The 20,065-nt window shown below is 43.8% G+C and overlaps 40 non-coding genes across 40 annotated transcripts; all 40 read right to left on the bottom strand.

Annotated features, from left to right (window-relative positions):
- Positions 1 to 424: 424 nt before the first annotated feature.
- Positions 425 to 496, bottom strand: trnap-ugg (transfer RNA proline (anticodon UGG)). Its single transcript has one exon. It is a non-coding gene; the product is annotated as a tRNA-Pro (tRNA).
- Positions 497 to 1,377: 881 nt separating this feature from the next.
- Positions 1,378 to 1,449, bottom strand: trnap-ugg (transfer RNA proline (anticodon UGG)). The gene has a single exon. It is a non-coding gene; the product is annotated as a tRNA-Pro (tRNA).
- Positions 1,450 to 1,563: 114 nt separating this feature from the next.
- Positions 1,564 to 1,635, bottom strand: trnap-agg (transfer RNA proline (anticodon AGG)). The gene has a single exon. It is a non-coding gene; the product is annotated as a tRNA-Pro (tRNA).
- Positions 1,636 to 2,330: 695 nt separating this feature from the next.
- trnap-ugg (transfer RNA proline (anticodon UGG)) lies at positions 2,331 to 2,402 on the bottom strand. Its single transcript has one exon. It is a non-coding gene; the product is annotated as a tRNA-Pro (tRNA).
- Positions 2,403 to 2,516: 114 nt separating this feature from the next.
- Positions 2,517 to 2,588, bottom strand: trnap-agg (transfer RNA proline (anticodon AGG)). The gene has a single exon. It is a non-coding gene; the product is annotated as a tRNA-Pro (tRNA).
- A 695-nt stretch (positions 2,589 to 3,283) lies between these two features.
- trnap-ugg (transfer RNA proline (anticodon UGG)) lies at positions 3,284 to 3,355 on the bottom strand. Its single transcript has one exon. It is a non-coding gene; the product is annotated as a tRNA-Pro (tRNA).
- A 114-nt stretch (positions 3,356 to 3,469) lies between these two features.
- Positions 3,470 to 3,541, bottom strand: trnap-agg (transfer RNA proline (anticodon AGG)). The gene has a single exon. It is a non-coding gene; the product is annotated as a tRNA-Pro (tRNA).
- A 695-nt stretch (positions 3,542 to 4,236) lies between these two features.
- Positions 4,237 to 4,308, bottom strand: trnap-ugg (transfer RNA proline (anticodon UGG)). Its single transcript has one exon. It is a non-coding gene; the product is annotated as a tRNA-Pro (tRNA).
- A 114-nt stretch (positions 4,309 to 4,422) lies between these two features.
- trnap-agg (transfer RNA proline (anticodon AGG)) lies at positions 4,423 to 4,494 on the bottom strand. The gene has a single exon. It is a non-coding gene; the product is annotated as a tRNA-Pro (tRNA).
- Positions 4,495 to 5,189: 695 nt separating this feature from the next.
- Positions 5,190 to 5,261, bottom strand: trnap-ugg (transfer RNA proline (anticodon UGG)). Its single transcript has one exon. It is a non-coding gene; the product is annotated as a tRNA-Pro (tRNA).
- Positions 5,262 to 5,375: 114 nt separating this feature from the next.
- trnap-agg (transfer RNA proline (anticodon AGG)) lies at positions 5,376 to 5,447 on the bottom strand. The gene has a single exon. It is a non-coding gene; the product is annotated as a tRNA-Pro (tRNA).
- A 695-nt stretch (positions 5,448 to 6,142) lies between these two features.
- trnap-ugg (transfer RNA proline (anticodon UGG)) lies at positions 6,143 to 6,214 on the bottom strand. Its single transcript has one exon. It is a non-coding gene; the product is annotated as a tRNA-Pro (tRNA).
- Positions 6,215 to 6,328: 114 nt separating this feature from the next.
- Positions 6,329 to 6,400, bottom strand: trnap-agg (transfer RNA proline (anticodon AGG)). Its single transcript has one exon. It is a non-coding gene; the product is annotated as a tRNA-Pro (tRNA).
- A 695-nt stretch (positions 6,401 to 7,095) lies between these two features.
- Positions 7,096 to 7,167, bottom strand: trnap-ugg (transfer RNA proline (anticodon UGG)). Its single transcript has one exon. It is a non-coding gene; the product is annotated as a tRNA-Pro (tRNA).
- Positions 7,168 to 7,281: 114 nt separating this feature from the next.
- On the bottom strand, positions 7,282 to 7,353 carry trnap-agg (transfer RNA proline (anticodon AGG)). The gene has a single exon. It is a non-coding gene; the product is annotated as a tRNA-Pro (tRNA).
- A 695-nt stretch (positions 7,354 to 8,048) lies between these two features.
- On the bottom strand, positions 8,049 to 8,120 carry trnap-ugg (transfer RNA proline (anticodon UGG)). The gene has a single exon. It is a non-coding gene; the product is annotated as a tRNA-Pro (tRNA).
- A 114-nt stretch (positions 8,121 to 8,234) lies between these two features.
- trnap-agg (transfer RNA proline (anticodon AGG)) lies at positions 8,235 to 8,306 on the bottom strand. The gene has a single exon. It is a non-coding gene; the product is annotated as a tRNA-Pro (tRNA).
- A 695-nt stretch (positions 8,307 to 9,001) lies between these two features.
- Positions 9,002 to 9,073, bottom strand: trnap-ugg (transfer RNA proline (anticodon UGG)). Its single transcript has one exon. It is a non-coding gene; the product is annotated as a tRNA-Pro (tRNA).
- An 881-nt stretch (positions 9,074 to 9,954) lies between these two features.
- trnap-ugg (transfer RNA proline (anticodon UGG)) lies at positions 9,955 to 10,026 on the bottom strand. The gene has a single exon. It is a non-coding gene; the product is annotated as a tRNA-Pro (tRNA).
- A 114-nt stretch (positions 10,027 to 10,140) lies between these two features.
- Positions 10,141 to 10,212, bottom strand: trnap-agg (transfer RNA proline (anticodon AGG)). The gene has a single exon. It is a non-coding gene; the product is annotated as a tRNA-Pro (tRNA).
- Positions 10,213 to 10,907: 695 nt separating this feature from the next.
- Positions 10,908 to 10,979, bottom strand: trnap-ugg (transfer RNA proline (anticodon UGG)). The gene has a single exon. It is a non-coding gene; the product is annotated as a tRNA-Pro (tRNA).
- A 114-nt stretch (positions 10,980 to 11,093) lies between these two features.
- Positions 11,094 to 11,165, bottom strand: trnap-agg (transfer RNA proline (anticodon AGG)). The gene has a single exon. It is a non-coding gene; the product is annotated as a tRNA-Pro (tRNA).
- A 695-nt stretch (positions 11,166 to 11,860) lies between these two features.
- On the bottom strand, positions 11,861 to 11,932 carry trnap-ugg (transfer RNA proline (anticodon UGG)). Its single transcript has one exon. It is a non-coding gene; the product is annotated as a tRNA-Pro (tRNA).
- Positions 11,933 to 12,046: 114 nt separating this feature from the next.
- trnap-agg (transfer RNA proline (anticodon AGG)) lies at positions 12,047 to 12,118 on the bottom strand. Its single transcript has one exon. It is a non-coding gene; the product is annotated as a tRNA-Pro (tRNA).
- Positions 12,119 to 12,813: 695 nt separating this feature from the next.
- On the bottom strand, positions 12,814 to 12,885 carry trnap-ugg (transfer RNA proline (anticodon UGG)). The gene has a single exon. It is a non-coding gene; the product is annotated as a tRNA-Pro (tRNA).
- Positions 12,886 to 12,999: 114 nt separating this feature from the next.
- trnap-agg (transfer RNA proline (anticodon AGG)) lies at positions 13,000 to 13,071 on the bottom strand. Its single transcript has one exon. It is a non-coding gene; the product is annotated as a tRNA-Pro (tRNA).
- A 695-nt stretch (positions 13,072 to 13,766) lies between these two features.
- Positions 13,767 to 13,838, bottom strand: trnap-ugg (transfer RNA proline (anticodon UGG)). Its single transcript has one exon. It is a non-coding gene; the product is annotated as a tRNA-Pro (tRNA).
- A 114-nt stretch (positions 13,839 to 13,952) lies between these two features.
- Positions 13,953 to 14,024, bottom strand: trnap-agg (transfer RNA proline (anticodon AGG)). The gene has a single exon. It is a non-coding gene; the product is annotated as a tRNA-Pro (tRNA).
- Positions 14,025 to 14,719: 695 nt separating this feature from the next.
- On the bottom strand, positions 14,720 to 14,791 carry trnap-ugg (transfer RNA proline (anticodon UGG)). Its single transcript has one exon. It is a non-coding gene; the product is annotated as a tRNA-Pro (tRNA).
- A 114-nt stretch (positions 14,792 to 14,905) lies between these two features.
- Positions 14,906 to 14,977, bottom strand: trnap-agg (transfer RNA proline (anticodon AGG)). Its single transcript has one exon. It is a non-coding gene; the product is annotated as a tRNA-Pro (tRNA).
- Positions 14,978 to 15,672: 695 nt separating this feature from the next.
- On the bottom strand, positions 15,673 to 15,744 carry trnap-ugg (transfer RNA proline (anticodon UGG)). The gene has a single exon. It is a non-coding gene; the product is annotated as a tRNA-Pro (tRNA).
- Positions 15,745 to 15,858: 114 nt separating this feature from the next.
- trnap-agg (transfer RNA proline (anticodon AGG)) lies at positions 15,859 to 15,930 on the bottom strand. The gene has a single exon. It is a non-coding gene; the product is annotated as a tRNA-Pro (tRNA).
- A 695-nt stretch (positions 15,931 to 16,625) lies between these two features.
- Positions 16,626 to 16,697, bottom strand: trnap-ugg (transfer RNA proline (anticodon UGG)). Its single transcript has one exon. It is a non-coding gene; the product is annotated as a tRNA-Pro (tRNA).
- A 101-nt stretch (positions 16,698 to 16,798) lies between these two features.
- Positions 16,799 to 16,870, bottom strand: trnap-agg (transfer RNA proline (anticodon AGG)). Its single transcript has one exon. It is a non-coding gene; the product is annotated as a tRNA-Pro (tRNA).
- Positions 16,871 to 17,565: 695 nt separating this feature from the next.
- On the bottom strand, positions 17,566 to 17,637 carry trnap-ugg (transfer RNA proline (anticodon UGG)). Its single transcript has one exon. It is a non-coding gene; the product is annotated as a tRNA-Pro (tRNA).
- A 114-nt stretch (positions 17,638 to 17,751) lies between these two features.
- trnap-agg (transfer RNA proline (anticodon AGG)) lies at positions 17,752 to 17,823 on the bottom strand. The gene has a single exon. It is a non-coding gene; the product is annotated as a tRNA-Pro (tRNA).
- A 695-nt stretch (positions 17,824 to 18,518) lies between these two features.
- trnap-ugg (transfer RNA proline (anticodon UGG)) lies at positions 18,519 to 18,590 on the bottom strand. Its single transcript has one exon. It is a non-coding gene; the product is annotated as a tRNA-Pro (tRNA).
- A 114-nt stretch (positions 18,591 to 18,704) lies between these two features.
- On the bottom strand, positions 18,705 to 18,776 carry trnap-agg (transfer RNA proline (anticodon AGG)). Its single transcript has one exon. It is a non-coding gene; the product is annotated as a tRNA-Pro (tRNA).
- A 695-nt stretch (positions 18,777 to 19,471) lies between these two features.
- On the bottom strand, positions 19,472 to 19,543 carry trnap-ugg (transfer RNA proline (anticodon UGG)). The gene has a single exon. It is a non-coding gene; the product is annotated as a tRNA-Pro (tRNA).
- Positions 19,544 to 19,657: 114 nt separating this feature from the next.
- trnap-agg (transfer RNA proline (anticodon AGG)) lies at positions 19,658 to 19,729 on the bottom strand. The gene has a single exon. It is a non-coding gene; the product is annotated as a tRNA-Pro (tRNA).
- Between the last annotated feature and the right edge of the window lie 336 nt (positions 19,730 to 20,065).

A 20,065-nucleotide genomic window follows, 5' to 3' on the forward strand; every position in this document is an offset into this window, starting at 1 on the left:
CATCGCTACAGACATGCTGGCCATGATACGCCTTCAATCTCTGACAGGTGAGCTAGCGTATCCATCAAAGCAAGATAAATCATTCATCTTTCTGCCACCGATTCTGTCACTTAAATCTAACGCAGTCATTGTGCAGTCAAACATGTCACACCATGAGGAAAAATTCATGATTTTGAAATATCATTATTGATTCAATCAGACTAGAAGTATCTTTAGGGATCATAGACACTGACAAACTTGAAATGTTTCACCGTTTTATCAAGGGTTCGTTTTCCATAAAAAAGATGAATTGGGAGAAGCAAGCACTGTCTTTAAAGTACAGTATACCTTGTGCAAAGGCAGAAAAAAGTCCATCAGCAGGGAACGCCTTTTTTCAAGGGTTATCGTTCCCTGACAAACATCTCGGCGAGCAAGGATGAAAGAAGGGCTCGTCCGGGATTTGAACCCGGGACCTCTCGCACCCAAAGCGAGAATCATACCCCTAGACCAACGAGCCAAAAACATGCTTGCAAATTTTCAGAGTTGTCCTCCAGGAAAGACTATAACCGGGAAAGCAAAGCACACAGTTGAGGTCACCATCGTTGATTTCCAACCACAGGTCAGAGAAACAGGGCTCTTCCGGGATTTGAACCCGGGACCTCTCGCACCCTAAGCGAGAATCATACCCCTTGACCAACAAGCCTTCGCACAGCTGCTCCGGATTGCGGGTCATTTCTGTGCCAACCAGTACATTTCTTAAGTCTTTTCAATCTATCTGTTGGTTGTCAGTATATTTCACTTACACACAAACCATCACTAATTCAAACAATGTTACTCATCCAGGCTTAGCAATCAGAGAGCACGATACCACTATCTAAACACACTGAGCAAGAGCACCTTATGATGTCATTTCAACTCAGCGCTAAACTACGCATGTCATTCCATTCCTTAGAAGCTCTCTTTCTTAACATGGCCATCGCTACAGACATGCTGGCCATGATACGCCTTCAATCTCTGACAGGTGAGCTAGCGTATCCATCAAAGCAAGATAAATCATTCATCTTTCTGCCACCGATTCTGTCACTTAAATCTAACGCAGTCATTGTGCAGTCAAACATGTCACACCATGAGGAAAAATTCATGATTTTGAAATATCATTATTGATTCAATCAGACTAGAAGTATCTTTAGGGATCATAGACACTGACAAACTTGAAATGTTTCACCGTTTTATCAAGGGTTCGTTTTCCATAAAAAAGATGAATTGGGAGAAGCAAGCACTGTCTTTAAAGTACAGTATACCTTGTGCAAAGGCAGAAAAAAGTCCATCAGCAGGGAACGCCTTTTTTCAAGGGTTATCGTTCCCTGACAAACATCTCGGCGAGCAAGGATGAAAGAAGGGCTCGTCCGGGATTTGAACCCGGGACCTCTCGCACCCAAAGCGAGAATCATACCCCTAGACCAACGAGCCGAAAACATGCTTGCAAATTTTCAGAGTTGTCCTGCAGGAAAGACTATAACCGGGAAAGCAAAGCACACAGTTGAGGTCACCATCATTGATTTCCAAACACAGGTCGGAGAAACAGGGCTCGTCCGGGATTTGAACCCGGGACCTCTCGCACCCTAAGCGAGAATCATACCCCTAGACCAACGAGCCTTCGCACAGCTGCTCCGGATTGCGGGTCATTTCTGTGCCAACCAGTACATTTCTTAAGTCTTTTCAATCTATCTGTTGGTTGTCAGTATATTTCACTTACACACAAACCATCACTAATTCAAACAATGTTACTCATCCAGGCTTAGCAATCAGAGAGCACGATACCACTATCTAAACACACTGAGCAAGAGCACCTTATGATGTCATTTCAACTCAGCGCTAAACTACGCATGTCATTCCATTCCTTAGAAGCTCTCTTTCTTAACATGGCCATCGCTACAGACATGCTGGCCATGATACGCCTTCAATCTCTGACAGGTGAGCTAGCGTATCCATCAAAGCAAGATAAATCATTCATCTTTCTGCCACCGATTCTGTCACTTAAATCTAACGCAGTCATTGTGCAGTCAAACATGTCACACCATGAGGAAAAATTCATGATTTTGAAATATCATTATTGATTCAATCAGACTAGAAGTATCTTTAGGGATCATAGACACTGACAAACTTGAAATGTTTCACCGTTTTATCAAGGGTTCATTTTCCATAAAAAAGATGAATTGGGAGAAGCAAGCACTGTCTTTAAAGTACAGTATACCTTGTGCAAAGGCAGAAAAAAGTCCATCAGCAGGGAACGCCTTTTTTCAAGGGTTATCGTTCCCTGACAAACATCTCGGCGAGCAAGGATGAAAGAAGGGCTCGTCCGGGATTTGAACCCGGGACCTCTCGCACCCAAAGCGAGAATCATACCCCTAGACCAACGAGCCGAAAACATGCTTGCAAATTTTCAGAGTTGTCCTGCAGGAAAGACTATAACCGGGAAAGCAAAGCACACAGTTGAGGTCACCATCATTGATTTCCAAACACAGGTCGGAGAAACAGGGCTCGTCCGGGATTTGAACCCGGGACCTCTCGCACCCTAAGCGAGAATCATACCCCTAGACCAACGAGCCTTCGCACAGCTGCTCCGGATTGCGGGTCATTTCTGTGCCAACCAGTACATTTCTTAAGTCTTTTCAATCTATCTGTTGGTTGTCAGTATATTTCACTTACACACAAACCATCACTAATTCAAGCAATGTTACTCATCCAGGCTTAGCAATCAGAGAGCACGATACCACTATCTAAACACACTGAGCAAGAGCACCTTATGATGTCATTTCAACTCAGCGCTAAACTACGCATGTCATTCCATTCCTTAGAAGCTCTCTTTCTTAACATGGCCATCGCTACAGACATGCTGGCCATGATACGCCTTCAATCTCTGACAGGTGAGCTAGCGTATCCATCAAAGCAAGATAAATCATTCATCTTTCTGCCACCGATTCTGTCACTTAAATCTAACGCAGTCATTGTGCAGTCAAACATGTCACACCATGAGGAAAAATTCATGATTTTGAAATATCATTATTGATTCAATCAGACTAGAAGTATCTTTAGGGATCATAGACACTGACAAACTTGAAATGTTTCACCGTTTTATCAAGGGTTCGTTTTCCATAAAAAAGATGAATTGGGAGAAGCAAGCACTGTCTTTAAAGTACAGTATACCTTGTGCAAAGGCAGAAAAAAGTCCATCAGCAGGGAACGCCTTTTTTCAAGGGTTATCGTTCCCTGACAAACATCTCGGCGAGCAAGGATGAAAGAAGGGCTCGTCCGGGATTTGAACCCGGGACCTCTCGCACCCAAAGCGAGAATCATACCCCTAGACCAACGAGCCGAAAACATGCTTGCAAATTTTCAGAGTTGTCCTGCAGGAAAGACTATAACCGGGAAAGCAAAGCACACAGTTGAGGTCACCATCATTGATTTCCAAACACAGGTCGGAGAAACAGGGCTCGTCCGGGATTTGAACCCGGGACCTCTCGCACCCTAAGCGAGAATCATACCCCTAGACCAACGAGCCTTCGCACAGCTGCTCCGGATTGCGGGTCATTTCTGTGCCAACCAGTACATTTCTTAAGTCTTTTCAATCTATCTGTTGGTTGTCAGTATATTTCACTTACACACAAACCATCACTAATTCAAACAATGTTACTCATCCAGGCTTAGCAATCAGAGAGCACGATACCACTATCTAAACACACTGAGCAAGAGCACCTTATGATGTCATTTCAACTCAGCGCTAAACTACGCATGTCATTCCATTCCTTAGAAGCTCTCTTTCTTAACATGGCCATCGCTACAGACATGCTGGCCATGATACGCCTTCAATCTCTGACAGGTGAGCTAGCGTATCCATCAAAGCAAGATAAATCATTCATCTTTCTGCCACCGATTCTGTCACTTAAATCTAACGCAGTCATTGTGCAGTCAAACATGTCACACCATGAGGAAAAATTCATGATTTTGAAATATCATTATTGATTCAATCAGACTAGAAGTATCTTTAGGGATCATAGACACTGACAAACTTGAAATGTTTCACCGTTTTATCAAGGGTTCATTTTCCATAAAAAAGATGAATTGGGAGAAGCAAGCACTGTCTTTAAAGTACAGTATACCTTGTGCAAAGGCAGAAAAAAGTCCATCAGCAGGGAACGCCTTTTTTCAAGGGTTATCGTTCCCTGACAAACATCTCAGCGAGCAAGGATGAAAGAAGGGCTCGTCCGGGATTTGAACCCGGGACCTCTCGCACCCAAAGCGAGAATCATACCCCTAGACCAACGAGCCGAAAACATGCTTGCAAATTTTCAGAGTTGTCCTGCAGGAAAGACTATAACCGGGAAAGCAAAGCACACAGTTGAGGTCACCATCATTGATTTCCAAACACAGGTCGGAGAAACAGGGCTCGTCCGGGATTTGAACCCGGGACCTCTCGCACCCTAAGCGAGAATCATACCCCTAGACCAACGAGATTTCGCACAGCTGCTCCGGATTGCGGGTCATTTCTGTGCCAACCAGTACATTTCTTAAGTCTTTTCAATCTATCTGTTGGTTGTCAGTATATTTCACTTACACACAAACCATCACTAATTCAAACAATGTTACTCATCCAGGCTTAGCAATCAGAGAGCACGATACCACTATCTAAACACACTGAGCAAGAGCACCTTATGATGTCATTTCAACTCAGCGCTAAACTACGCATGTCATTCCATTCCTTAGAAGCTCTCTTTCTTAACATGGCCATCGCTACAGACATGCTGGCCATGATACGCCTTCAATCTCTGACAGGTGAGCTAGCGTATCCATCAAAGCAAGATAAATCATTCATCTTTCTGCCACCGATTCTGTCACTTAAATCTAACGCAGTCATTGTGCAGTCAAACATGTCACACCATGAGGAAAAATTCATGATTTTGAAATATCATTATTGATTCAATCAGACTAGAAGTATCTTTAGGGATCATAGACACTGACAAACTTGAAATGTTTCACCGTTTTATCAAGGGTTCGTTTTCCATAAAAAAGATGAATTGGGAGAAGCAAGCACTGTCTTTAAAGTACAGTATACCTTGTGCAAAGGCAGAAAAAAGTCCATCAGCAGGGAACGCCTTTTTTCAAGGGTTATCGTTCCCTGACAAACATCTCGGCGAGCAAGGATGAAAGAAGGGCTCGTCCGGGATTTGAACCCGGGACCTCTCGCACCCAAAGCGAGAATCATACCCCTAGACCAACGAGCCGAAAACATGCTTGCAAATTTTCAGAGTTGTCCTGCAGGAAAGACTATAACCGGGAAAGCAAAGCACACAGTTGAGGTCACCATCATTGATTTCCAAACACAGGTCGGAGAAACAGGGCTCGTCCGGGATTTGAACCCGGGACCTCTCGCACCCTAAGCGAGAATCATACCCCTAGACCAACGAGCCTTCGCACAGCTGCTCCGGATTGCGGGTCATTTCTGTGCCAACCAGTACATTTCTTAAGTCTTTTCAATCTATCTGTTGGTTGTCAGTATATTTCACTTACACACAAACCATCACTAATTCAAACAATGTTACTCATCCAGGCTTAGCAATCAGAGAGCACGATACCACTATCTAAACACACTGAGCAAGAGCACCTTATGATGTCATTTCAACTCAGCGCTAAACTACGCATGTCATTCCATTCCTTAGAAGCTCTCTTTCTTAACATGGCCATCGCTACAGACATGCTGGCCATGATACGCCTTCAATCTCTGACAGGTGAGCTAGCGTATCCATCAAAGCAAGATAAATCATTCATCTTTCTGCCACCGATTCTGTCACTTAAATCTAACGCAGTCATTGTGCAGTCAAACATGTCACACCATGAGGAAAAATTCATGATTTTGAAATATCATTATTGATTCAATCAGACTAGAAGTATCTTTAGGGATCATAGACACTGACAAACTTGAAATGTTTCACCGTTTTATCAAGGGTTCGTTTTCCATAAAAAAGATGAATTGGGAGAAGCAAGCACTGTCTTTAAAGTACAGTATACCTTGTGCAAAGGCAGAAAAAAGTCCATCAGCAGGGAACGCCTTTTTTCAAGGGTTATCGTTCCCTGACAAACATCTCGGCGAGCAAGGATGAAAGAAGGGCTCGTCCGGGATTTGAACCCGGGACCTCTTGCACCCAAAGCGAGAATCATACCCCTAGACCAACGAGCCGAAAACATGCTTGCAAATTTTCAGAGTTGTCCTGCAGGAAAGACTATAACCGGGAAAGCAAAGCACACAGTTGAGGTCACCATCATTGATTTCCAAACACAGGTCGGAGAAACAGGGCTCGTCCGGGATTTGAACCCGGGACCTCTCGCACCCTAAGCGAGAATCATACCCCTAGACCAACGAGCCTTCGCACAGCTGCTCCGGATTGCGGGTCATTTCTGTGCCAACCAGTACATTTCTTAAGTCTTTTCAATCTATCTGTTGGTTGTCAGTATATTTCACTTACACACAAACCATCACTAATTCAAACAATGTTACTCGTCCAGGCTTAGCAATCAGAGAGCACGATACCACTATCTAAACACACTGAGCAAGAGCACCTTATGATGTCATTTCAACTCAGCGCTAAACTACGCATGTCATTCCATTCCTTAGAAGCTCTCTTTCTTAACATGGCCATCGCTACAGACATGCTGGCCATGATACGCCTTCAATCTCTGACAGGTGAGCTAGCGTATCCATCAAAGCAAGATAAATCATTCATCTTTCTGCCACCGATTCTGTCACTTAAATCTAACGCAGTCATTGTGCAGTCAAACATGTCACACCATGAGGAAAAATTCATGATTTTGAAATATCATTATTGATTCAATCAGACTAGAAGTATCTTTAGGGATCATAGACACTGACAAACTTGAAATGTTTCACCGTTTTATCAAGGGTTCATTTTCCATAAAAAAGATGAATTGGGAGAAGCAAGCACTGTCTTTAAAGTACAGTATACCTTGTGCAAAGGCAGAAAAAAGTCCATCAGCAGGGAACGCCTTTTTTCAAGGGTTATCGTTCCCTGACAAACATCTCGGCGAGCAAGGACGAAAGAAGGGCTCGTCCGGGATTTGAACCCGGGACCTCTCGCACCCAAAGCGAGAATCATACCCCTAGACCAACGAGCGGAAAACATGCTTGCAAATTTTCAGAGTTGTCCTGCAGGAAAGACTATAACCGGGAAAGCAAAGCACACAGTTGAGGTCACCATCATTGATTTCCAAACACAGGTCGGAGAAACAGGGCTCGTCCGGGATTTGAACCCGGGACCTCTCGCACCCTAAGCGAGAATCATACCCCTAGACCAACGAGCCTTCGCACAGCTGCTCCGGATTGCGGGTCATTTCTGTGCCAACCAGTACATTTCTTAAGTCTTTTCAATCTATCTGTTGGTTGTCAGTATATTTCACTTACACACAAACCATCACTAATTCAAGCAATGTTACTCATCCAGGCTTAGCAATCAGAGAGCACGATACCACTATCTAAACACACTGAGCAAGAGCACCTTATGATGTCATTTCAACTCAGCGCTAAACTACGCATGTCATTCCATTCCTTAGAAGCTCTCTTTCTTAACATGGCCATCGCTACAGACATGCTGGCCATGATACGCCTTCAATCTCTGACAGGTGAGCTAGCGTATCCATCAAAGCAAGATAAATCATTCATCTTTCTGCCACCGATTCTGTCACTTAAATCTAACGCAGTCATTGTGCAGTCAAACATGTCACACCATGAGGAAAAATTCATGATTTTGAAATATCATTATTGATTCAATCAGACTAGAAGTATCTTTAGGGATCATAGACACTGACAAACTTGAAATGTTTCACCGTTTTATCAAGGGTTCGTTTTCCATAAAAAAGATGAATTGGGAGAAGCAAGCACTGTCTTTAAAGTACAGTATACCTTGTGCAAAGGCAGAAAAAAGTCCATCAGCAGGGAACGCCTTTTTTCAAGGGTTATCGTTCCCTGACAAACATCTCGGCGAGCAAGGATGAAAGAAGGGCTCGTCCGGGATTTGAACCCGGGACCTCTTGCACCCAAAGCGAGAATCATACCCCTAGACCAACGAGCCGAAAACATGCTTGCAAATTTTCAGAGTTGTCCTGCAGGAAAGACTATAACCGGGAAAGCAAAGCACACAGTTGAGGTCACCATCATTGATTTCCAAACACAGGTCGGAGAAACAGGGCTCGTCCGGGATTTGAACCCGGGACCTCTCGCACCCTAAGCGAGAATCATACCCCTAGACCAACGAGCCTTCGCACAGCTGCTCCGGATTGCGGGTCATTTCTGTGCCAACCAGTACATTTCTTAAGTCTTTTCAATCTATCTGTTGGTTGTCAGTATATTTCACTTACACACAAACCATCACTAATTCAAACAATGTTACTCGTCCAGGCTTAGCAATCAGAGAGCACGATACCACTATCTAAACACACTGAGCAAGAGCACCTTATGATGTCATTTCAACTCAGCGCTAAACTACGCATGTCATTCCATTCCTTAGAAGCTCTCTTTCTTAACATGGCCATCGCTACAGACATGCTGGCCATGATACGCCTTCAATCTCTGACAGGTGAGCTAGCGTATCCATCAAAGCAAGATAAATCATTCATCTTTCTGCCACCGATTCTGTCACTTAAATCTAACGCAGTCATTGTGCAGTCAAACATGTCACACCATGAGGAAAAATTCATGATTTTGAAATATCATTATTGATTCAATCAGACTAGAAGTATCTTTAGGGATCATAGACACTGACAAACTTGAAATGTTTCACCGTTTTATCAAGGGTTCGTTTTCCATAAAAAAGATGAATTGGGAGAAGCAAGCACTGTCTTTAAAGTACAGTATACCTTGTGCAAAGGCAGAAAAAAGTCCATCAGCAGGGAACGCCTTTTTTCAAGGGTTATCGTTCCCTGACAAACATCTCGGCGAGCAAGGATGAAAGAAGGGCTCGTCCGGGATTTGAACCCGGGACCTCTCGCACCCAAAGCGAGAATCATACCCCTAGACCAACGAGCCAAAAACATGCTTGCAAATTTTCAGAGTTGTCCTCCAGGAAAGACTATAACCGGGAAAGCAAAGCACACAGTTGAGGTCACCATCGTTGATTTCCAACCACAGGTCGGAGAAACAGGGCTCTTCCGGGATTTGAACCCGGGACCTCTCGCACCCTAAGCGAGAATCATACCCCTTGACCAACAAGCCTTCGCACAGCTGCTCCGGATTGCGGGTCATTTCTGTGCCAACCAGTACATTTCTTAAGTCTTTTCAATCTATCTGTTGGTTGTCAGTATATTTCACTTACACACAAACCATCACTAATTCAAACAATGTTACTCATCCAGGCTTAGCAATCAGAGAGCACGATACCACTATCTAAACACACTGAGCAAGAGCACCTTATGATGTCATTTCAACTCAGCGCTAAACTACGCATGTCATTCCATTCCTTAGAAGCTCTCTTTCTTAACATGGCCATCGCTACAGACATGCTGGCCATGATACGCCTTCAATCTCTGACAGGTGAGCTAGCGTATCCATCAAAGCAAGATAAATCATTCATCTTTCTGCCACCGATTCTGTCACTTAAATCTAACGCAGTCATTGTGCAGTCAAACATGTCACACCATGAGGAAAAATTCATGATTTTGAAATATCATTATTGATTCAATCAGACTAGAAGTATCTTTAGGGATCATAGACACTGACAAACTTGAAATGTTTCACCGTTTTATCAAGGGTTCATTTTCCATAAAAAAGATGAATTGGGAGAAGCAAGCACTGTCTTTAAAGTACAGTATACCTTGTGCAAAGGCAGAAAAAAGTCCATCAGCAGGGAACGCCTTTTTTCAAGGGTTATCGTTCCCTGACAAACATCTCGGCGAGCAAGGACGAAAGAAGGGCTCGTCCGGGATTTGAACCCGGGACCTCTCGCACCCAAAGCGAGAATCATACCCCTAGACCAACGAGCCGAAAACATGCTTGCAAATTTTCAGAGTTGTCCTGCAGGAAAGACTATAACCGGGAAAGCAAAGCACACAGTTGAGGTCACCATCATTGATTTCCAAACACAGGTCGGAGAAACAGGGCTCGTCCGGGATTTGAACCCGGGACCTCTCGCACCCTAAGCGAGAATCATACCCCTAGACCAACGAGCCTTCGCACAGCTGCTCCGGATTGCGGGTCATTTCTGTGCCAACCAGTACATTTCTTAAGTCTTTTCAATCTATCTGTTGGTTGTCAGTATATTTCACTTACACACAAACCATCACTAATTCAAGCAATGTTACTCATCCAGGCTTAGCAATCAGAGAGCACGATACCACTATCTAAACACACTGAGCAAGAGCACCTTATGATGTCATTTCAACTCAGCGCTAAACTACGCATGTCATTCCATTCCTTAGAAGCTCTCTTTCTTAACATGGCCATCGCTACAGACATGCTGGCCATGATACGCCTTCAATCTCTGACAGGTGAGCTAGCGTATCCATCAAAGCAAGATAAATCATTCATCTTTCTGCCACCGATTCTGTCACTTAAATCTAACGCAGTCATTGTGCAGTCAAACATGTCACACCATGAGGAAAAATTCATGATTTTGAAATATCATTATTGATTCAATCAGACTAGAAGTATCTTTAGGGATCATAGACACTGACAAACTTGAAATGTTTCACCGTTTTATCAAGGGTTCGTTTTCCATAAAAAAGATGAATTGGGAGAAGCAAGCACTGTCTTTAAAGTACAGTATACCTTGTGCAAAGGCAGAAAAAAGTCCATCAGCAGGGAACGCCTTTTTTCAAGGGTTATCGTTCCCTGACAAACATCTCGGCGAGCAAGGATGAAAGAAGGGCTCGTCCGGGATTTGAACCCGGGACCTCTCGCACCCAAAGCGAGAATCATACCCCTAGACCAACGAGCCGAAAACATGCTTGCAAATTTTCAGAGTTGTCCTGCAGGAAAGACTATAACCGGGAAAGCAAAGCACACAGTTGAGGTCACCATCATTGATTTCCAAACACAGGTCGGAGAAACAGGGCTCGTCCGGGATTTGAACCCGGGACCTCTCGCACCCTAAGCGAGAATCATACCCCTAGACCAACGAGCCTTCGCACAGCTGCTCCGGATTGCGGGTCATTTCTGTGCCAACCAGTACATTTCTTAAGTCTTTTCAATCTATCTGTTGGTTGTCAGTATATTTCACTTACACACAAACCATCACTAATTCAAACAATGTTACTCATCCAGGCTTAGCAATCAGAGAGCACGATACCACTATCTAAACACACTGAGCAAGAGCACCTTATGATGTCATTTCAACTCAGCGCTAAACTACGCATGTCATTCCATTCCTTAGAAGCTCTCTTTCTTAACATGGCCATCGCTACAGACATGCTGGCCATGATACGCCTTCAATCTCTGACAGGTGAGCTAGCGTATCCATCAAAGCAAGATAAATCATTCATCTTTCTGCCACCGATTCTGTCACTTAAATCTAACGCAGTCATTGTGCAGTCAAACATGTCACACCATGAGGAAAAATTCATGATTTTGAAATATCATTATTGATTCAATCAGACTAGAAGTATCTTTAGGGATCATAGACACTGACAAACTTGAAATGTTTCACCGTTTTATCAAGGGTTCATTTTCCATAAAAAAGATGAATTGGGAGAAGCAAGCACTGTCTTTAAAGTACAGTATACCTTGTGCAAAGGCAGAAAAAAGTCCATCAGCAGGGAACGCCTTTTTTCAAGGGTTATCGTTCCCTGACAAACATCTCGGCGAGCAAGGATGAAAGAAGGGCTCGTCCGGGATTTGAACCCGGGACCTCTCGCACCCAAAGCGAGAATCATACCCCTAGACCAACGAGCCGAAAACATGCTTGCAAATTTTCAGAGTTGTCCTGCAGGAAAGACTATAACCGGGAAAGCAAAGCACACAGTTGAGGTCACCATCATTGATTTCCAAACACAGGTCGGAGAAACAGGGCTCGTCCGGGATTTGAACCCGGGACCTCTCGCACCCTAAGCGAGAATCATACCCCTAGACCAACGTGCCTTCGCACAGCTGCTCCGGATTGCGGGTCATTTCTGTGCCAACCAGTACATTTCTTAAGTCTTTTCAATCTATCTGTTGGTTGTCAGTATATTTCACTTACACACAAACCATCACTAATTCAAGCAATGTTACTCATCCAGGCTTAGCAATCAGAGAGCACGATACCACTATCTAAACACACTGAGCAAGAGCACCTTATGATGTCATTTCAACTCAGCGCTAAACTACGCATGTCATTCCATTCCTTAGAAGCTCTCTTTCTTAACATGGCCATCGCTACAGACATGCTGGCCATGATACGCCTTCAATCTCTGACAGGTGAGCTAGCGTATCCATCAAAGCAAGATAAATCATTCATCTTTCTGCCACCGATTCTGTCACTTAAATCTAACGCAGTCATTGTGCAGTCAAACATGTCACACCATGAGGAAAAATTCATGATTTTGAAATATCATTATTGATTCAATCAGACTAGAAGTATCTTTAGGGATCATAGACACTGACAAACTTGAAATGTTTCACCGTTTTATCAAGGGTTCGTTTTCCATAAAAAAGATGAATTGGGAGAAGCAAGCACTGTCTTTAAAGTACAGTATACCTTGTGCAAAGGCAGAAAAAAGTCCATCAGCAGGGAACGCCTTTTTTCAAGGGTTATCGTTCCCTGACAAACATCTCGGCGAGCAAGGATGAAAGAAGGGCTCGTCCGGGATTTGAACCCGGGACCTCTCGCACCCAAAGCGAGAATCATACCCCTAGACCAACGAGCCGAAAACATGCTTGCAAATTTTCAGAGTTGTCCTGCAGGAAAGACTATAACCGGGAAAGCAAAGCACACAGTTGAGGTCACCATCATTGATTTCCAAACACAGGTCGGAGAAACAGGGCTCGTCCGGGATTTGAACCCGGGACCTCTCGCACCCTAAGCGAGAATCATACCCCTAGACCAACGAGCCTTCGCACAGCTGCTCCGGATTGCGGGTCATTTCTGTGCCAACCAGTACATTTCTTAAGTCTTTTCAATCTATCTGTTGGTTGTCAGTATATTTCACTTACACACAAACCATCACTAATTCAAACAATGTTACTCATCCAGGCTTAGCAATCAGAGAGCACGATACCACTATCTAAACACACTGAGCAAGAGCACCTTATGATGTCATTTCAACTCAGCGCTAAACTACGCATGTCATTCCATTCCTTAGAAGCTCTCTTTCTTAACATGGCCATCGCTACAGACATGCTGGCCATGATACGCCTTCAATCTCTGACAGGTGAGCTAGCGTATCCATCAAAGCAAGATAAATCATTCATCTTTCTGCCACCGATTCTGTCACTTAAATCTAACGCAGTCATTGTGCAGTCAAACATGTCACACCATGAGGAAAAATTCATGATTTTGAAATATCATTATTGATTCAATCAGACTAGAAGTATCTTTAGGGATCATAGACACTGACAAACTTGAAATGTTTCACCGTTTTATCAAGGGTTCATTTTCCATAAAAAAGATGAATTGGGAGAAGCAAGCACTGTCTTTAAAGTACAGTATACCTTGTGCAAAGGCAGAAAAAAGTCCATCAGCAGGGAACGCCTTTTTTCAAGGGTTATCGTTCCCTGACAAACATCTCAGCGAGCAAGGATGAAAGAAGGGCTCGTCCGGGATTTGAACCCGGGACCTCTCGCACCCAAAGCGAGAATCATACCCCTAGACCAACGAGCCGAAAACATGCTTGCAAATTTTCAGAGTTGTCCTGCAGGAAAGACTATAACCGGGAAAGCAAAGCACACAGTTGAGGTCACCATCATTGATTTCCAAACACAGGTCGGAGAAACAGGGCTCGTCCGGGATTTGAACCCGGGACCTCTCGCACCCTAAGCGAGAATCATACCCCTAGACCAACGAGCCTTCGCACAGCTGCTCCGGATTGCGGGTCATTTCTGTGCCAACCAGTACATTTCTTAAGTCTTTTCAATCTATCTGTTGGTTGTCAGTATATTTCACTTACACACAAACCATCACTAATTCAAACAATGTTACTCATCCAGGCTTAGCAATCAGAGAGCACGATACCACTATCTAAACACACTGAGCAAGAGCACCTTATGATGTCATTTCAACTCAGCGCTAAACTACGCATGTCATTCCATTCCTTAGAAGCTCTCTTTCTTAACATGGCCATCGCTACAGACATGCTGGCCATGATACGCCTTCAATCTCTGACAGGTGAGCTAGCGTATCCATCAAAGCAAGATAAATCATTCATCTTTCTGCCACCGATTCTGTCACTTAAATCTAACGCAGTCATTGTGCAGTCAAACATGTCACACCATGAGGAAAAATTCATGATTTTGAAATATCATTATTGATTCAATCAGACTAGAAGTATCTTTAGGGATCATAGACACTGACAAACTTGAAATGTTTCACCGTTTTATCAAGGGTTCATTTTCCATAAAAAAGATGAATTGGGAGAAGCAAGCACTGTCTTTAAAGTACAGTATACCTTGTGCAAAGGCAGAAAAAAGTCCATCAGCAGGGAACGCCTTTTTTCAAGGGTTATCGTTCCCTGACAAACATCTCGGCGAGCAAGGATGAAAGAAGGGCTCGTCCGGGATTTGAACCCGGGACCTCTCGCACCCAAAGCGAGAATCATACCCCTAGACCAACGAGCCGAAAACATGCTTGCAAATTTTCAGAGTTGTCCTGCAGGAAAGACTATAACCGGGAAAGCAAAGCACACAGTTGAGGTCACCATCATTGATTTCCAAACACAGGTCGGAGAAACAGGGCTCGTCCGGGATTTGAACCCGGGACCTCTCGCACCCTAAGCGAGAATCATACCCCTAGACCAACGAGCCTTCGCACAGCTGCTCCGGATTGCGGGTCATTTCTGTGCCAACCAGTACATTTCTTAAGTCTTTTCAATCTATCTGTTGGTTGTCAGTATATTTCACTTACACACAAACCATCACTAATTCAAGCAATGTTACTCATCCAGGCTTAGCAATCAGAGAGCACGATACCACTATCTAAACACACTGAGCAAGAGCACCTTATGATGTCATTTCAACTCAGCGCTAAACTACGCATGTCATTCCATTCCTTAGAAGCTCTCTTTCTTAACATGGCCATCGCTACAGACATGCTGGCCATGATACGCCTTCAATCTCTGACAGGTGAGCTAGCGTATCCATCAAAGCAAGATAAATCATTCATCTTTCTGTCACCGATTCTGTCACTTAAATCTAACGCAGTCATTGTGCAGTCAAACATGTCACACCATGAGGAAAAATTCATGATTTTGAAATATCATTATTGATTCAATCAGACTAGAAGTATCTTTAGGGATCATAGACACTGACAAACTTGAAATGTTTCACCGTTTTATCAAGGGTTCGTTTTCCATAAAAAAGATGAATTGGGAGAAGCAAGCACTGTCTTTAAAGTACAGTATACCTTGTGCAAAGGCAGAAAAAAGTCCATCAGCAGGGAACGCCTTTTTTCAAGGGTTATCGTTCCCTGACAAACATCTCGGCGAGCAAGGATGAAAGAAGGGCTCGTCCGGGATTTGAACCCGGGACCTCTCGCACCCAAAGCGAGAATCATACCCCTAGACCAACGAGCCGAAAACATGCTTGCAAATTTTCAGAGTTGTCCTGCAGGAAAGACTATAACCGGGAAAGCAAAGCACACAGTTGAGGTCACCATCATTGATTTCCAAACACAGGTCGGAGAAACAGGGCTCGTCCGGGATTTGAACCCGGGACCTCTCGCACCCTAAGCGAGAATCATACCCCTAGACCAACGAGCCTTCGCACAGCTGCTCCGGATTGCGGGTCATTTCTGTGCCAACCAGTACATTTCTTAAGTCTTTTCAATCTATCTGTTGGTTGTCAGTATATTTCACTTACACACAAACCATCACTAATTCAAACAATGTTACTCATCCAGGCTTAGCAATCAGAGAGCACGATACCACTATCTAAACACACTGAGCAAGAGCACCTTATGATGTCATTTCAACTCAGCGCTAAACTACGCATGTCATTCCATTCCTTAGAAGCTCTCTTTCTTAACATGGCCATCGCTACAGACATGCTGGCCATGATACGCCTTCAATCTCTGACAGGTGAGCTAGCGTATCCATCAAAGCAAGATAAATCATTCATCTTTCTGCCACCGATTCTGTCACTTAAATCTAACGCAGTCATTGTGCAGTCAAACATGTCACACCATGAGGAAAAATTCATGATTTTGAAATATCATTATTGATTCAATCAGACTAGAAGTATCTTTAGGGATCATAGACACTGACAAACTTGAAATGTTTCACCGTTTTATCAAGGGTTCGTTTTCCATAAAAAAGATGAATTGGGAGAAGCAAGCACTGTCTTTAAAGTACAGTATACCTTGTGCAAAGGCAGAAAAAAGTCCATCAGCAGGGAACGCCTTTTTTCAAGGGTTATCGTTCCCTGACAAACATCTCGGCGAGCAAGGATGAAAGAAGGGCTCGTCCGGGATTTGAACCCGGGACCTCTCGCACCCAAAGCGAGAATCATACCCCTAGACCAACGAGCCGAAAACATGCTTGCAAATTTTCAGAGTTGTCCTGCAGGAAAGACTATAACCGGGAAAGCAAAGCACACAGTTGAGGTCACCATCATTGATTTCCAAACACAGGGCTCGTCCGGGATTTGAACCCGGGACCTCTCGCACCCTAAGCGAGAATCATACCCCTAGACCAACGAGCCTTCGCACAGCTGCTCCGGATTGCGGGTCATTTCTGTGCCAACCAGTACATTTCTTAAGTCTTTTCAATCTATCTGTTGGTTGTCAGTATATTTCACTTACACACAAACCATCACTAATTCAAACAATGTTACTCATCCAGGCTTAGCAATCAGAGAGCACGATACCACTATCTAAACACACTGAGCAAGAGCACCTTATGATGTCATTTCAACTCAGCGCTAAACTACGCATGTCATTCCATTCCTTAGAAGCTCTCTTTCTTAACATGGCCATCGCTACAGACATGCTGGCCATGATACGCCTTCAATCTCTGACAGGTGAGCTAGCGTATCCATCAAAGCAAGATAAATCATTCATCTTTCTGCCACCGATTCTGTCACTTAAATCTAACGCAGTCATTGTGCAGTCAAACATGTCACACCATGAGGAAAAATTCATGATTTTGAAATATCATTATTGATTCAATCAGACTAGAAGTATCTTTAGGGATCATAGACACTGACAAACTTGAAATGTTTCACCGTTTTATCAAGGGTTCGTTTTCCATAAAAAAGATGAATTGGGAGAAGCAAGCACTGTCTTTAAAGTACAGTATACCTTGTGCAAAGGCAGAAAAAAGTCCATCAGCAGGGAACGCCTTTTTTCAAGGGTTATCGTTCCCTGACAAACATCTCGGCGAGCAAGGATGAAAGAAGGGCTCGTCCGGGATTTGAACCCGGGACCTCTTGCACCCAAAGCGAGAATCATACCCCTAGACCAACGAGCCGAAAACATGCTTGCAAATTTTCAGAGTTGTCCTGCAGGAAAGACTATAACCGGGAAAGCAAAGCACACAGTTGAGGTCACCATCATTGATTTCCAAACACAGGTCGGAGAAACAGGGCTCGTCCGGGATTTGAACCCGGGACCTCTCGCACCCTAAGCGAGAATCATACCCCTAGACCAACGAGCCTTCGCACAGCTGCTCCGGATTGCGGGTCATTTCTGTGCCAACCAGTACATTTCTTAAGTCTTTTCAATCTATCTGTTGGTTGTCAGTATATTTCACTTACACACAAACCATCACTAATTCAAACAATGTTACTCGTCCAGGCTTAGCAATCAGAGAGCACGATACCACTATCTAAACACACTGAGCAAGAGCACCTTATGATGTCATTTCAACTCAGCGCTAAACTACGCATGTCATTCCATTCCTTAGAAGCTCTCTTTCTTAACATGGCCATCGCTACAGACATGCTGGCCATGATACGCCTTCAATCTCTGACAGGTGAGCTAGCGTATCCATCAAAGCAAGATAAATCATTCATCTTTCTGCCACCGATTCTGTCACTTAAATCTAACGCAGTCATTGTGCAGTCAAACATGTCACACCATGAGGAAAAATTCATGATTTTGAAATATCATTATTGATTCAATCAGACTAGAAGTATCTTTAGGGATCATAGACACTGACAAACTTGAAATGTTTCACCGTTTTATCAAGGGTTCATTTTCCATAAAAAAGATGAATTGGGAGAAGCAAGCACTGTCTTTAAAGTACAGTATACCTTGTGCAAAGGCAGAAAAAAGTCCATCAGCAGGGAACGCCTTTTTTCAAGGGTTATCGTTCCCTGACAAACATCTCGGCGAGCAAGGACGAAAGAAGGGCTCGTCCGGGATTTGAACCCGGGACCTCTCGCACCCAAAGCGAGAATCATACCCCTAGACCAACGAGCGGAAAACATGCTTGCAAATTTTCAGAGTTGTCCTGCAGGAAAGACTATAACCGGGAAAGCAAAGCACACAGTTGAGGTCACCATCATTGATTTCCAAACACAGGTCGGAGAAACAGGGCTCGTCCGGGATTTGAACCCGGGACCTCTCGCACCCTAAGCGAGAATCATACCCCTAGACCAACGAGCCTTCGCACAGCTGCTCCGGATTGCGGGTCATTTCTGTGCCAACCAGTACATTTCTTAAGTCTTTTCAATCTATCTGTTGGTTGTCAGTATATTTCACTTACACACAAACCATCACTAATTCAAGCAATGTTACTCATCCAGGCTTAGCAATCAGAGAGCACGATACCACTATCTAAACACACTGAGCAAGAGCACCTTATGATGTCATTTCAACTCAGCGCTAAACTACGCATGTCATTCCATTCCTTAGAAGCTCTCTTTCTTAACATGGCCATCGCTACAGACATGCTGGCCATGATACGCCTTCAATCTCTGACAGGTGAGCTAGCGTATCCATCAAAGCAAGATAAATCATTCATCTTTCTGCCACCGATTCTGTCACTTAAATCTAACGCAGTCATTGTGCAGTCAAACATGTCACACCATGAGGAAAAATTCATGATTTTGAAATATCATTATTGATTCAATCAGACTAGAAGTATCTTTAGGGATCATAGACACTGACAAACTTGAAATGTTTCACCGTTTTATCAAGGGTTCGTTTTCCATAAAAAAGATGAATTGGGAGAAGCAAGCACTGTCTTTAAAGTACAGTATACCTTGTGCAAAGGCAGAAAAAAGTCCATCAGCAGGGAACGCCTTTTTTCAAGGGTTATCGTTCCCTGACAAACATCTCGGCGAGCAAGGATGAAAGAAGGGCTCGTCCGGGATTTGAACCCGGGACCTCTTGCACCCAAAGCGAGAATCATACCCCTAGACCAACGAGCCGAAAACATGCTTGCAAATTTTCAGAGTTGTCCTGCAGGAAAGACTATAACCGGGAAAGCAAAGCACACAGTTGAGGTCACCATCATTGATTTCCAAACACAGGTCGGAGAAACAGGGCTCGTCCGGGATTTGAACCCGGGACCTCTCGCACCCTAAGCGAGAATCATACCCCTAGACCAACGAGCCTTCGCACAGCTGCTCCGGATTGCGGGTCATTTCTGTGCCAACCAGTACATTTCTTAAGTCTTTTCAATCTATCTGTTGGTTGTCAGTATATTTCACTTACACACAAACCATCACTAATTCAAACAATGTTACTCGTCCAGGCTTAGCAATCAGAGAGCACGATACCACTATCTAAACACACTGAGCAAGAGCACCTTATGATGTCATTTCAACTCAGCGCTAAACTACGCATGTCATTCCATTCCTTAGAAGCTCTCTTTCTTAACATGGCCATCGCTACAGACATGCTGGCCATGATACGCCTTCAATCTCTGACAGGTGAGCTAGCGTATCCAT

Source organism: Hoplias malabaricus, chromosome 6 (assembly GCF_029633855.1).
Source record: "Hoplias malabaricus isolate fHopMal1 chromosome 6, fHopMal1.hap1, whole genome shotgun sequence".
NCBI lineage: Eukaryota > Metazoa > Chordata > Actinopteri > Characiformes > Erythrinidae > Hoplias > Hoplias malabaricus.